The sequence below is a fragment of the Leucoraja erinacea genome, chromosome 1, assembly GCF_028641065.1.
Source record: "Leucoraja erinacea ecotype New England chromosome 1, Leri_hhj_1, whole genome shotgun sequence".
In the NCBI taxonomy this organism is placed as follows: Eukaryota; Metazoa; Chordata; class Chondrichthyes; order Rajiformes; family Rajidae; genus Leucoraja; species Leucoraja erinaceus.
In genome coordinates, this window is record NC_073377.1 from 109,220,963 (window position 1) to 109,235,771 (window position 14,809).

General features: G+C 44.1%; 1 protein-coding gene across 1 annotated transcript in view; it reads left to right on the forward strand.

Annotated features, from left to right (window-relative positions):
- The window catches only part of LOC129700565 (uncharacterized protein C4orf54 homolog), a 53,327-nt gene extending 46,346 nt beyond the window's left edge, over window positions 1–6,981 (forward strand). Inside the window, exon 2 of the mRNA XM_055641180.1 lies at window positions 6,212–6,981. The gene's annotated coding sequence lies outside the window, so the exon portion shown is untranslated. The remainder of the gene's footprint in view (window positions 1–6,211) is intronic.
- Window positions 6,982–14,809: the final 7,828 nt, after the last annotated feature.

Below are 14,809 nucleotides of genomic sequence, written 5' to 3' on the forward strand. Positions count from 1 at the left end.
AGTGGTTCATTCTACAGCAAAACAATAATCCCAAACATACTGCTAAAGCAACAAAGGGGTGTTTCAAAGCTAAAAATTGGTCAATTCTTGTTTGGCCATGTCATTCACCCGATCTGAACCCAATTGAGCATGCCTTTTACAGAGAAAACTGAAGGGGACTGGCCCCCAAAACAAGCATAAACTGAAGATGGCTGCAATACAGGCCTGGCAGAGCATCACCAGAGAAGACACCCAGCAACTGGTGATGTCCATGAATCGCAGACTTCAAGCAGTCATTGCATGCAAAGGATATGCAACAAAATACTAAACATGACTACTTTCATTTACATGACATTGCTGTGTCCCAAACATTATGGTGCCCTGAAATGGCAGGACTATGTATAAACACTGCTATAATCTACATGGTGAAACCAAAATATATAAAAATTGCCTTTATTAAAATCTGACACTGTGCACTTTAATCACATATTATTTTTTTCTATTACAAATCTCAAATTGTGAAGTAGTGAGGTAAATAAATAAATGATGGGTCTTTGTCCCAAACATTGTCCCAGTCACAGTGGCACAGCGTTAGAGTTGCTGCCTTACAGCAAAACTGCAGCGCCAGAGACCCGGGTCCGATCCCGACTACGGGTGCTGTCTGTATGGAGTTTGTACGTTTTTTCCCTGATCTGCGTGGGTTTTCTCTGTGATCTTCGGTTTCCTCCCACACTCCAAAGACGCACAGGTTTGTAGGTTAATTGGCTTGATAAAAATGTAAAATTGTCCAAGTTGGCGATATGCAGAGTACTGCCCTGCCGACTACAAAATTCAGAAGGTTCAGAAGGTTATGGAGAGCACTCTATATCACCATCCTTATTAATACCTAATAGATGATATAAAGGCTTTGGGGAATCAACTGATAAAGCTGAAAGCTCTCGAATTCTCTGCCAAATCTCACTACTTTTCCTCTCTCTTTCCTCTGTAAACCTTCCCCTATGACCAATCTTTCAGAATCTAAATCAACACCTTTTGAGGATCTTCCTGATGACCCCTGTTGAAAAGCCCTGGGACTGCTTGGTCTATTAGTGGCACTGTGTTACTGGAAGCTGTGGTCTTTGTCTGAATGCCCAGCAAAGCTATCTTTATCTGCTGTCAGTGACAAGGTGAGGTTTGTTTACTTTGCCATGGAAACCCGTGCCTCTGGCAGAGTGCTTGCTGACGATCATTCACTATTTAATGGACTTACTCAGCTTCCGAGTAAAGCAAATGAAGGTCACTCTGGCGATCATAGTCAAAGATAGTAGCAACCCCAGGGCTCTATATAACAAAGACAGTCAAAAGTTCAAAATCAACAAAGGGGAAAGGGCAGAGTCAGAAAAAGTTTGCCCTGATAAATGAACAAATAAATAATTTATCAAATTAGACAGGTGGCAGGACAAGTTGGTAAGACTTTGTGTTTTAAGCCCATTGTGGATTCTGAACTTTATAAATAGACTACGAGTAGGTTGCTCTAAACGTTTATATATCAGTCGTTTGGCTCTGGCAGGGTCATCGCATCCAATTAGCTGCACGTCACTTTATGAATCTCATCAAGGGTTTCGACAGGGTGTGATGGAGATTGACTGGAATGGACCCAAGACTTAAGTTAATGGGAAGGGCATAGAGAAGTCGGAGTTGTACTCCTTGGTGCGGAGAAGGTCAAGGTGAGATTTAGTATAGGTGTACAAAATAATGAGGTTTTACTAAATAGGGAGAGTGCTTCTTCATTGAACATCAGATGCTGCAAATCTGAAATAAAACTGAAAATGCAGGAACCACTCAGCAGGTCAGGCAGCATCTTTGGAAAGAGAATCCAAGTTAGTGTTTCAAGTTGGAGACCATAGTCAGAACTGGCCTTTCACCCAAAACTTTAATATTATTTCTCTTTCCACAGATGCTGCATGCCCTGCTAAGTTTTAATAACATTTTACTTTTATTAGTTGGAAAGCCTGAGACAGATGTAAGTAAATTGAAAACTTTTTGAAGAAAAATAAATTGAATTTAAGGGATATCTGGCTGAGATATACCAATCATCATTGGTCTCGCATGAGGTACTGGATGACAGGAAGGTGGTAGATAAGACCATAAGAGAGGTAGAATTAAACCACTCAGCCCATCATGTCTGCTTCACCATTCGACCCATTCTCTGCCATTCGATCATGGCTGATCTATTTTTCCCTCTCAACCCCGTTCTCCTGCCTTCTCCACATCACCATTGACGCCCTTATAACTAAGAATCTTTCAATTTCCAATTTTAAAATACCGAATGGCTTGGCCTCCACCACTGTCAGTGGCAACTAAACTCAACAGATTCAGATTCAGATTCAATTTTAATTGTCTCTGGTTGCAACAGATAAATTTCCTCTCCATTTCCATTCTAAAGGTGCATCCTTTTATTTTGAGGCTGTGCTTCTGGTCCTAGACTCTCCTACACCTGGAGCTGTACACTCCGTATCCAAATCCACATCAAAGCCCCCTACAACCAAATGTTATGCCTCTATTTAAGAAGGGTTGCAAGAAAAAGACTAGGAACTATACCCCAGTGAGTATATCTATGATAGGTAAGTTACTGAAGAGGATACAAAGGGATAAAATATATATGCATTTAAATAGACAGCGGCTGATTAGCGGTAGTTAGCATTCAGATTCAGATTCAGATTCAATTTTAATTGTCATTGTCATGGTTTTGTACGTGGGAGATCGTGTCTCAAGAATTTGTTTGAGTTATTTGAAGATGACTCTATATATTGCTTGTATGGACTTTAGTAAAACCTTTAATAATATTATGGATAATCCCAAGAGATTTTATAACTACATTAAGGAAAAAGGGTAACCTGAGAGAGAATGTGCCCCTCAGGAATCAAATCAGTAAACTCTGTGTGGAGCGTCAGGAGATGGGCAAGGTCCTCAATGTGTATTTCTCTTCTGTTTTTATGGTGGAGTAGGACATGAGGACCAGGGAATTCGGGACAGTCAATGGAAGTGTCTTGAGGGCAATCAGCATTACGGTTGAGGAACTGCTGATGGTCCTATGATTGGTAGATAAATCTCCCAAGCCTGATCAGATATATCCAAAGTCACTGGGAAGCTCGAGAGAAAATTGCAGGCTTTCTCCAGAGTTGCAGCCTGTCCCACTGAGTTACTCCAGCACTTTGTGGCTTTCTATTGACATTGTATAAGACATTGGTGAGGCCATATTTAAGAGTATTAACAGTTTTGGTCATCCTGTTATATATAGGAAGATGTTGTCAAGCTGGAAAGGTTGCAGAGAAGAATTACAAGGATGTTACCGGTACTCAAGGGCTTGAGCTATAGGGTAGGCTAGGACTTTATTCCTTGGAACACAGGAGGATGAAGGGCGATTTTATAGAGGTGTATAAGATCATGAGAGAGATAGATAGGGTTAATGCATAGAGTCTTTTATCCAGAGTAGGGGAATCAAAAACCAAAAGACCTAGATCCAAGGTGAGTGGGGAAAGATTTAATAGGAACCTGAGGGTTCCATCGACTTGCCCCACATGCCTCCTAGGGGACTGCGGAGAAGCCAGGCGGCAAGGCCTGTCTGGGCCGAAGGAGCCTCAGCGGCGGCGGCGGCGATGGAGCCTCGGCAGCGGCAGTGGGAGCGTCAACGGCAAAGGGAGCCTCAGCGGCAGTAGGGCCTTGGCGGCAATGGGAATATCACAACAGCAGGACCCTCGGCTGCAACGGGAGCCTCGGCAATGGTGGGGCCTCGCGATCGACCCGCAGTCGAGGGGGGGGGGAGGACAACATAGGACCTGGCGTGGAGGGACCGCCGTGAAGAACAATGGAGGACCCGGCATGGGGGACCACCATGAGGGATGGTTGGAGAACAAAGGGGGACCCGGTGTGGAAGAGGGGGGAGCACTCTAGTTTTAGTATTCTCTGTCTAGGGGATAGGCTTGTGTTCATTTGTTTGTTCGTTTGTTCCGGTTAAGGAACTGTACTCACGGCAGCCAGCCAACAGTTGCTTGTCTTTTTCTTTTTTTCACTTTTAATTTAATTTTAATGTAAAGTTTCTGTGTTGGGTGTTATGATTGTTGGCAGACCAAGCTGAACAAGCTGCCAGAGGAGGTAGATGAGGCAGGTTCTGTCGCAATGTTTAAAAAACATTTGGGCAGATACAAGGATAGGATAGGTTTAGAGGGATATGGGCCAAATGTAGGCAGGTGGGACAAGTTTAGATGTAAATAGACACAAGATGTTGGAGTAACTCAGCTGGTCAGACAGCATCTATGGAGAGATGGTATAGGTGACGTTTCGGGGTGAGATCCTTCAATAGACCGTTCATCAGTCTGATGGTCTCCACCCGAAACATCACCTATTCCTTTTCTCCAGAGATGCTGACTGACCCACTGAGTAACTCTTGCATTTTGTGTCTATCTTTGGTGTAAATCAGCATCTGCAGTTCCTTCCTACACACTGGTGTAGATGTAGTTGATCAGCGTGGGCAAGATGGGCCAAAGGGCCTGTTTCCATGCTGTATGACTCAATAACTTTATAAGGTTCTGCATAGTGGGCTGCTCTGGAAGGTTAGATCACTTGGCTAACTGCTCTGGAAGGTTAGATCATAAGGATAGCCTGTATACAGAATTAGCTTCCTGGCAGGAAGCAGGTGTTGATGGAAGGTTGTTTTTCGAACTGGTAGCCTGTAACTAGTGGTGTACCTCGGGGATTGGTGCTGGGCCGATTGCTGTTTGTGGTTTATATCAACAAATTAGATGAGAATGTTCAAGGCATGACGTAAGTTTGCAGATGACACTAAAGAAGGTGGTATCGTAGATAGTGAAGATGACTTTCAAAAATTACAGCAGGATCTTGATCAGTTGGGCAGTGTGCTGAGAAATGGTTAATGGAGTTTACTGCATATGTATGAGATCTTGCATTTTTGAAAGTCAAACCAGGGAAAGACTTTCACAGTGAATGGTAGGGCCTTGCGGAGTGTTGTAGAACAAAGGGATCTAGTTCTCTGAATGTGGAATCGCAGGTAGATTGGGTGGAAAATAAGGCTTTTGGTGCATTGGGCTTTATCAGTCAAGGTATTGTGTATAGATGTTGAGATGTTATGTTACAGTTGTATAAGATGTTGGTGAGGCTGTACTTGGAGTATTGCTATCAGTTTTTGTCACTCTAATAGGAAGGATGTTATTTAAGTTGGAAAGAGTGCAGAGGAGATTGTTGAGGCTATTGTTAGGACTCAAGGCCTGAACTATAAGGTGGGACTGGGCAAGTTAGGACTCTAATCCTTGGAGCACAGGAAGTACCAGAGGACGTAGGTTTAAGACTCGAGGGGAGACATTTAATAGGAACGTGAGGGGCAACCAGGGTGGTGGATGTATGAAACTGGTTGCAGATGATGTAGTTAAGGCAGGCACTATAACAACAATTAAAGGACACTTGGAAAGGTAGAAGGAAGGGATTGTAGGGATATGAGCTAGCTTAGATGGGACATCTTGCTCGCCATTGATGAGTTGGGCTGAAGGGCATGTTTCCATGCTCTGGCCAGTTTTGATGTTAGGTGAACACATTTTTCTTCACACACACAGTCTTTGGTAGACAGTCAAAACCTTTTTCCCCAGGGTGAGAATGTCAAAGACTGGAGGACATAGCTGTAACGTCAGAGGGGCAAAGTTGAAAGGAGATGTGTGGGACAGGTTTTTGAACCAATGAAAGGTGGGTGGGAACACGCTGGTGGTGGAGAAAGTAGATACAATCATGATGTTTAAAAGGCTTTTAGAGAGACAGGTAGATTTGCAGGGAATGGAGAGATATGGATCACATGCAGGCAGAGCAGAGTAGATTAATTTGGCCTGTTCATGTGCGGAACTATTGTACTATGCTAGTACTTCCTGTACTTTGTTGTACAATATTATGTTCAATGGAACTTGCTGCTAGAAAGGCCAGTTGGATAAGATTCAATTCAAAACTTTCAAATCAGTATTGGATAAAAATATGAAAAGAGTGCAAGACTATGAGGAATTTGTTGAATCACTTGCTCAAAGAGCTGGCCCGGGTGCAGGGTGCTGCATGTTCTTCGTTAGTGGTAGAATAATCTATAGCATTTATCAGCTGATAATTTATTTATATTTTTAAGGTTTAAGTGGAATGGCAGATCATACATGTAACCGTGCAATCTTTGAGACTAATTATGGTATTATCTATGTTTATCCAGGAGGAGATATGGAAGAAGAAAGTTGTAAGAAGACTGCTTTACAAAGCAAGAAAACTATGTAAACCTTCCTTAAGATTTTCCTACTCTAAAATGTAGTTATGTGTGTTTACTATAATTGCATTACTGTTCAGAATAAAATCAAACACCATGCTTTTTGGAAGTATATACAAGTATTATTTTATGCCAGAGTATCGATGCCCTGTTATTAATTACAACCAACATGGCCTACATCTGTGTTTTTGCTCAACGTGACAAATGGTTTGTTAATGTAGTAACCTTGTGCATGATAGCACTTGGCTTGGATGATGCAGTGAGCTCTTGATAAGCTACTATCCTGCTTGTGATACTGAATGATCCTAGCCAAATGTGTGCTTGTTTTATATTTGTAATGTCAGAGCGCTGAAGAGGATATTATTGTAGTCAAAACCTTGTTCATTTTCTCTCTGATAAACTGTGAGAAACAAAAAAGTGCCCAGGAGTATACCTCAACCAGGAAAACTTTTCTGAGGTTTCAAAGCTTCAACCAGCTTTTTAGCAATACAGGTGCACAACCTTTTATCCGGAGTTCCGGAAACCGAAAAGCTCCGAAAACCGGACATTTTTTCCAGGATGTCGTCTGCACACCAAAGCTGGCGTTTGGCGCCAAACTTGACCCGAAACGACCCACGGTCAACCCAGATCTGTACTACTGTAGCGGCTGCCTCCTCCCCGGAGACCGGGGAGACACTTAAACATCTGTAAATCATTGCTTAAATGTTAGTCAGTTAGTTTGGAGGGCTTTTATGTGAAGGGGGGGGGAGGGTGAAGGGGGAAACTTTAATTCTTAGTCCCCTACCTGGTCGAGAGGCGGGGAGCGGGCAATGCCTTACCGGGTCGCCGTGCGGTAAGCTCCGGAGCGCTGTGGCCGCCGACTCCCAACATCGCGGAGCTGGGGGCTGCGGGCATCCGGCCGCGGGCGGCGCCGGTTAAGCTCCGACCCCGGCAACTCTACCCCTGGCTGCGTGGCGCTCCAAATCCAGCGCGGCCCGCGGCCGGACGCCCGCAGCCCCAGCTCCGCGATGTTGTGTGTCGGCGGCCACAGCGCTCCGGAGCTTACCGCACGGCGACTCGGTAAAGCATTGCCCGCTCGCCGCTGGTATCCCAGCGCTGCGACGCCGCAGACTCCCAACATCGTGGAGCTGGGGCTGCAGGCATCCGGCCGCGGGCGGCGCTGGATTTGGAGCGCCGCGCAGCCAGGGGTAGAGTTGCCGGGGTTGGAGCTCCAACTGGCGCCGCCCGCGGCCGGACGCCCGCAGCCCCAGCTCCACGATGTTGGGAGTCGGCGGCCACAGCGCTCCGGAGCTTACTGCATGGCGACCCGGTAAGGCATTGCCCGCTCCCCGCCTCTCCAACCAGGTAGGGGACTAAGAATTAAAGTTTCCCGCTTCATCCCCCCCCCCCCCCCCCCACATAAAATCCCATCAAACTAACTGACTAACATTTAAGCAATGATTTACAATGATTTCCCTCGTCTCCGGGGAGGAGGCAACCGCTCCAGACTTTTCAAGCCGCCCGCGCTACCTACCTAATCTACGCTAGAAATCTTCCATTCGGAAATCCGAATAATTCCGAAATCCGAGAAGTGTCTGGTCCCAAGGCTTTCGGATAAAAGGTTGTGCACCTGTAGTACTGTACAGATATCGGTGTCTAGTACATAGAGCTCCATGTCTATCTTTAGATTTTAAACAAAATGTTTGATCCAAGTTCTCTAGCTTTTAAAAAAAATAACTAGATACCTCCCTGCTCATTCTGCCACCATTTGGGGATTACTTCACCTCATTGTATGATAGCATTTTTGTCTGTAAAATGCACGGGTCGCTATCACGAGATGATAATACAGTGGAACACATTAATCATGATAATAGTACTGATAGAAAATTGTAGTCCTGGCTGCTTTATTGCATACTCTTCTCTCCCTTGCATTTTGCTATTCTCACAAGGGAACCACTCCTCTGGGTGCACATAGACATTGTGATGAACTGTGCTGGGAGTGTAAATTAATTCTCATTTATACATATGCCTTTACCAAGCTGCATTGTTTTCAATCAGAATTGGATACAAATCACAGTCACAGCTTAGTGGTGTGTCGTTCAGTTTAAAATTTCAGATTACCTTGTGACTGTGCTCTGCGTGGAATGTTACTCTTGGTCCAAAGCAGTATTGATGTGCACGGCGAACCTTTCAGCTTATCAGGGAAAGTGTGGGTGCTACGTCAGGTTCAGAGCCTTCCTGTTTACACAATTTCCAACATTTCTCAGGGTTTCTATCAATATTGTTTGCACTACTGTAGTATCAGATGAGAAACATCGGTTACACATCGTGTCACCCATTAGGCAATAACATGCTTATTTTTTTCGACAAATATTGGAAATAGTCAGATACATTGCCTAGCTACGACCTCCTCTTATTGTAGCTGCAGGTTCTCCTGTAGATGTTCCACTTGGCTCCATGGTGGGTTAAGGGCAGTCAGTGAGAGGCAGAGGTTGCGTTGGGGTGTTGCCTTCTAACAGACGCACCAATTTCACTGCATGCTTTATGTTGATGTAGAGTAAGCTGGTAGATAAGATGAGGCTTGCCCTCCCAGGCAGGCATTCCCACAAATCTGTGATGGTTTGCCTCGCAGCCTCAGCTCACAGTTGGGTGATTTCCAATTTATTTTTTGAGAAGGTTCCCAACAACCCATCCCGGAAGCATCAACATTTCTGCAGGAAAAAAACCCATTGTTGTTGAATACAACATATTTTTAAATGCTTTTGGGTAACTCATAAAATTGCATTGACCATTCAGTTTCATGAACCTGTGCCAGCTCGAAGTGAAACATCTCTCATTCACCTTTGTTGTAACCATATAACAATTACAGCACGGAAACAGGCCATCTCGACCCTTCTAGTCCGTGCCGAACACATAATCTCCCCTAGTCCCATATACCTGCACTCAGACCATAACCCTCCATTCCCTTCCCATCCATATAACTATCCAATTTATTTTTAAATGATAAAAACGAACCTGCCTCCACCACCTTCACTGGAAGCTCATTCCACACAGCCACCACTCTCTGAGTAAAGAAGTTCCCCCTCATGTTACCCCTAAACTTCAGTCCCTTAATTCTCAAGTCATGTCCCTTTTGTAGCCCTGAGAACTATTCCCTGTAAAATATCTACCTTAGACTAGAGACAACGTTTAGCAAAGGTGCAAGATATGAACATGCTTTGTGCAGGTGGTGGGTATATAGAACAAGCTTCCAGAAGATAGACACAACAAACTGGAATAACTCAGAAGATCAGGCAGCATCGCTGGAGAAAATTAGTGTTGGGTAACCCTTCCTCAGAGCGCAAGAAGGGTCCCTACCCGAAACATCACATATTATTTTTCTCTGGAGATGCTGCCTGACCTGCTAAGTTACTCTGGGTTTTAGTGTCTATCTTCAGTTTAAACCAGCATCTCCAGTTCCTTCCTACACATTTTGCAAGCTACCAGAAGAGGTAGTTGAGGCAGGTACTTTTAACAGAATTTAAAAGGCATTTGGGCAGATACATGGATAGGAAAGGTTCAGAGGGATATAGGCCAAACACAGGCAAACGGGACTAGCTTAGATGGGGCATCTTGGCCGGCATGGATTCGGTGGAACTAAGGGCCTGTTTCCATGCTGTACCTCTAAACTAAAACAGGTCTGAAAGACAATGCAGAGAACCTGGAGTGCTACATGGGTTCACACCGGTTCCATGTCATCCCCCTTTCACATCCACCCCCTACACAATAACGTTTAAGAGACATTTGGACAGGTACATGGGTAAGATACATTCAGAGGGTTATAGGCCAAGCATGGGCAGGTAGACTTGTAGATGGGGCTGTTTGGTTGGCATGGGCAATTTGGGCCGAAGGGCCTGTTTCCACGCTGTATGATTCTATGACTAGGGGGCAATTTGCAGAGAACCAAAAAACCCACAAACCCGCATGTCTTTGGGATGTGGGAAGAAACCCATGTAGTTACAGAAAGAACGTACAAAGTCAACACAGACAGCACCCTAGGTCAGGATCAAACCCTGGTCTCTGGTGCTGTGAGGCAGCAGCTCTACCAGCTGCACCACTCTGCCACCTGTTGGTTATCTCTGATTTTAACTCAGAACCACTGATGAACTTGCCTTCAGTTGTCAAGCCTTAAGCTGTGGAATTTCCTCCGTAATGCCTCTGCTCCTTCTTAAAACACCCTCTCAGACCTAGCTCCTGCACACTTGTCTCCATGTCTCTCCTTACGTCTGTGTTGGGCTTTGTTTAATCCAGATCGAACAGGACATTTTATTATTTCGGAAGTGTTATAGAGTACGTTATTCCAAGACGTGTGCATTTTCAGATTGCGTTCAGAAGCAACTTAGATGACAAAAACTAACTTTTGCATATTCGAATGCCAAATTCAATATTGCACCCCACTCAGCTATTATAATCCACAGTGCTGCAAAGTTACAACAAAGCCTCTGGGAGTGAAGTCAGGAAACTGCAAAAGGGACAGTAAAGATTCAGAGCTGTCATCTTATTTGGGTGCAGTCGTTTCTTTGGGGTAGGATTTGGCCTGTCTTAAAGTGTTTACTGTCAAACAGTGACCATGGTAGTTTCCTACTAAAGTTTGGCTGTAACCCGACAATCTCTCTGATATTTTGATGATACATTAAGATGATAAGGCAAAGGGAATGAAAGGTGGATGATGGTCGGCTTTTGTGGTAGAGGAGTCATTCATCATTGTGGTAGAGGAATCATTCATCGTTATCTACCTCCGGCCAGGTCCTATACCCATGGTACATGGTGGCTGCTTCAGTTAATTCTCTGGTTGATAGTGATGTCTAGGATGTAGATGGTTGTGGATTGGGTGATCGTACTGTTGTTGTATGTCTTGGGTAGGTATTTAGATTTTTGTCTTCTCCCACAATTCATTTCCTTTGTAATGATCGTCATGGCTCAGGGCAAGATACTTTAAACCTAACAGGGTGAAGTTAAACATTCATGGAGACCCAAGAGACTGCAGATGCTGGAATCTTGAGCAAAACACAAAGTGATGGGGGAGCTCAGTGGGTCAGGCAGCATCGGTGGAGGAAAATGGTAAGAAACGTTCTTAAGACTTTTTGGGTTGGGCTTCACACTCGAGCCTGAAGAAGGGTCTTGACCCAAAATATCATCTTCCATTACCTCCACAGACGGACAACAATGCTTCAACATGTTTAAATACAAGTCAGTAATTGTGTTTTTGAAAAAGATGGAAGGAAACAATAAGTTTGGGTTTATTTTTGTCACGTGCATCGAGGTCCAATGAAAAGCTTTGTTTTGCATGCTATCCAATCAGATGAGATAATATACATAAATGCAATCAAGCCAAACTCTAGTGCTATAGGTAGAGTAATAACAATAGGAAGATACTGAGTGCAGAATATAGTTCTCAGCATTGTAGCGCACCAGTTCTAGAGACAAAGTCCAATGTCCGCAATGAGGTAGAGGTGAATCGAACAGTACCCTAGCTTGTCAGTTACATTCACTTTATCTGTTTTTTTGGAGTCCAAAGAGGCAAACTGGTTAAAGGTCACTGATCCTCAGCCGTCAGCTCTGTTTCTCCCCCAACAGACGCTTCCTGAGCCGTTGAGTATTTCCAACATTCTCAATTCTATTTTCACATTTCCAGCATCTGCAGCATTCCTTTTGCTTTTTGAAAGGAGAACTTGCTTCTCAGCAAAGCTAGGAATTTTCCTAAATCTTTGTATATCAGATTGGTAGGATGTTCCCCGATGAAACTCACTTGATTTTATGTCCACTAAATCAAAGCAGGGCTATTTAAAGGGAGTTCCCACCAAGGATGGGGCCCCCTCTTGTTCCCCATCCCTTCTCTCCCCCCCCCCCCCCCCAATAATTCTTAGTGATTCACGTCTGTGTATGTGTATAATACGTGTTTAAATGTGTATAATATGTCTCCAAAAGTAGCAAAATTTACAAACATACTCATGTCTCTGCTTCAAAGAAAATATCAAAAGAGTTTCATTAGAGTTGATTTCCTGACTTGCTCCTGGCAGTCCCGAAAGGCGTAACAGAGAGCCAGGAATTATATCCTTGAAGTTTTTGTGACCAACAGGGTTATGGAAGTGTGCGTGGGGGTGAAGGTTTACAGGGTTATATCTTCAGGAAAAAAGATCAATACTGTATTTATTTTTTAAAACATTGTTTTGGCCGCAGCATTGGAGCATTCCTTTGCACATTTGTTGACACCACTCTGATGTATTTCTAAAACGATCGGACAAGCAGCTCAAATGCCAGTGGTGTCAGTTGAGTAAGGAAGGGGTTCCAGTCTGCACTGTTCATGTCTGATTTAAGATGTTACATTATTTGTCTGGAATGTATCCTGTTCACAACTGTTGTCAAATTTCAGAACCTGCTGAGGCTGCAAACTGTAAAAGCTGCCAGTGTTTTTCTTTTTGTTTTAATTATTTTCTTCTTTTCTATCATCATGGTTGGTGCTTTCATTGACTAGAGAGAAATTACTTTAAAAAATATAGTTAAGTATGAAAAGGTGCCCTGGGTGGGCGGTGATCTCTTTCCCACCGCCCACCCAGCTGACTTTTGTCATGAATGTTTCAGTGCACGGAGTGTTCGGATTGTCTAGTATGTACACTGTTTACACATGCCAAGTGTGCAGTGGCAGAGAGAAGAGTGTGAGAGCATGTGCGAAGATTGTATGAGGTGCGAGGTGGATAGACCGTACTGACTGAAGAAGTCACAATAGTTTCACTGTGGATGGTGGAAGATGGAAGAGGAACGATTGTTTGAGAGCAAGCATCAGGAGGTGACATTGAAGAGGAATTAAACAGTACAAACGAACAGAGAAATCAACTTGAAAAGTTCTCATAGTTAAAGATGCTGCAAAGTAAAGACATTGTTACAAATCTGGAAATTGCAGTTGTCCGGTATTGCACAAACGGAAAGTATTTTTTAGTGTTAATAGTTGGATTGTTTCTTATCTCTTTATTAAAATAAATAATATGTGAGCCAATGATTTGTATGTATTGGATTTGCCTAATAAAGATCATGTCATTTTCCAGTGACTACTTTAGTTTGTTTTTTCTCTCCACAGGTATATGGTTGATAGATGGAATATTTAAATCAGTTTAAATATAGGAAGCCGTGCGGGTTTGTAGGCATTGGCCTCAATAAAATTGTCACTAGTGTGCAAGGAGTGGATGTGAAAGTGGGATAACATAGAAGTAATGTAAATGTGTGATCAATGGTTGGCATGGACCCAGTGAGCTGAAATGCTATATCTCTAAACTAAACTAAAAAAATCTTACTGAGCAGTTTACAACCCAGCTGCATGAACATTGATTTATCTAATTTCAAGTAACACCTGATTCCCTCTCTCCTCTCTCCCCTTCCCCACCCTAGTCATTCTACTAGTTCTTTTCCTCACCTTCCACCCTATCAGCCGTTGCATACAACATCTTACATTTTCGCCACCTCCAAAGGGATCCCACCACTGGCCACATCTTCCCATCCCCTTTCTGCTTTCCACAGAGACAGTTCCCTCCGTAACTCTCTGGTCAATTCGTCCCTTCCCACCCAAACCACCCTTGCACTTTCTCCTGCAACCGCAGGAAATGCCACACTTGTTGCTTTACCTCCCCTCTCGACTCCATCCACGGACCCAAGTAGTCTTTCCAGGTGAGGCAAAGATTTACCTGCACCTCCTCCAACCTCATCTACTGCATCCATTGTTCCAGGTGTCAACTTCTCTACATCGGTGAGACCAAGCACAGGCTCGGCGATCGCTTCATACAACACCTCCGCTCAGTTCGCAATAACCAACCTGATCTCCTGGTGGCTCAGCACTTCACCTCCCCCTCCCATTCTTTCTGTTTTGGGCCTCCTCCATTGCCAGAGTGAGGTCCAGCGCAAATTGGAGGAACAGCACCTCATACTTTGCTTGGGTAGTTTACACCCCAGCGGTATGAACATTGACTTCTCCAATTTCAGATAGTCTTTGCTTTCTCCCTCCTTCCCCTTCCCAGCTCTCCCACAAGCCTACTGTCTCCGCCTCTTCCTTTATTTTTCCCACCCACACCCCCCCCCCCCCCCCGACATCAGTCTGAAGAAGGGTCTCAACCCGAAACATCGCCTATTCCTTTTCTCCATAGATGCTGCCTCACCGCGCTGAGTTTCTCCAGCATTTTTGTCTACCTACTAGTTCCACTGTTCGCATCCCTGTATCCTTTCACTATCACCTCTTCCCCAGCCAACAATGGATCATTATGGGCCCTTCCTTGGTCATCTATCGCTGGCCCTGATTTGTGCTGGCCTTTTCCAACCTCCAGTTCCCCCACTCCTCTAATTTCAGTCTGAAGAAGGGTTCGACCCGAAACGTCACCCGTCCTTTTTCTGCATAACTCACTGAGTTACTCCAGCACTTTGCATCTATCTTCGGTAAAAAACCTTACTACAATTCTTTTAATTAAGTTATATTAATGACTTGTGTTAGACATAGTGTTTGCATCAAAATTTGTCCTCAGACGAATTACACAGGAAGTGTAGGAA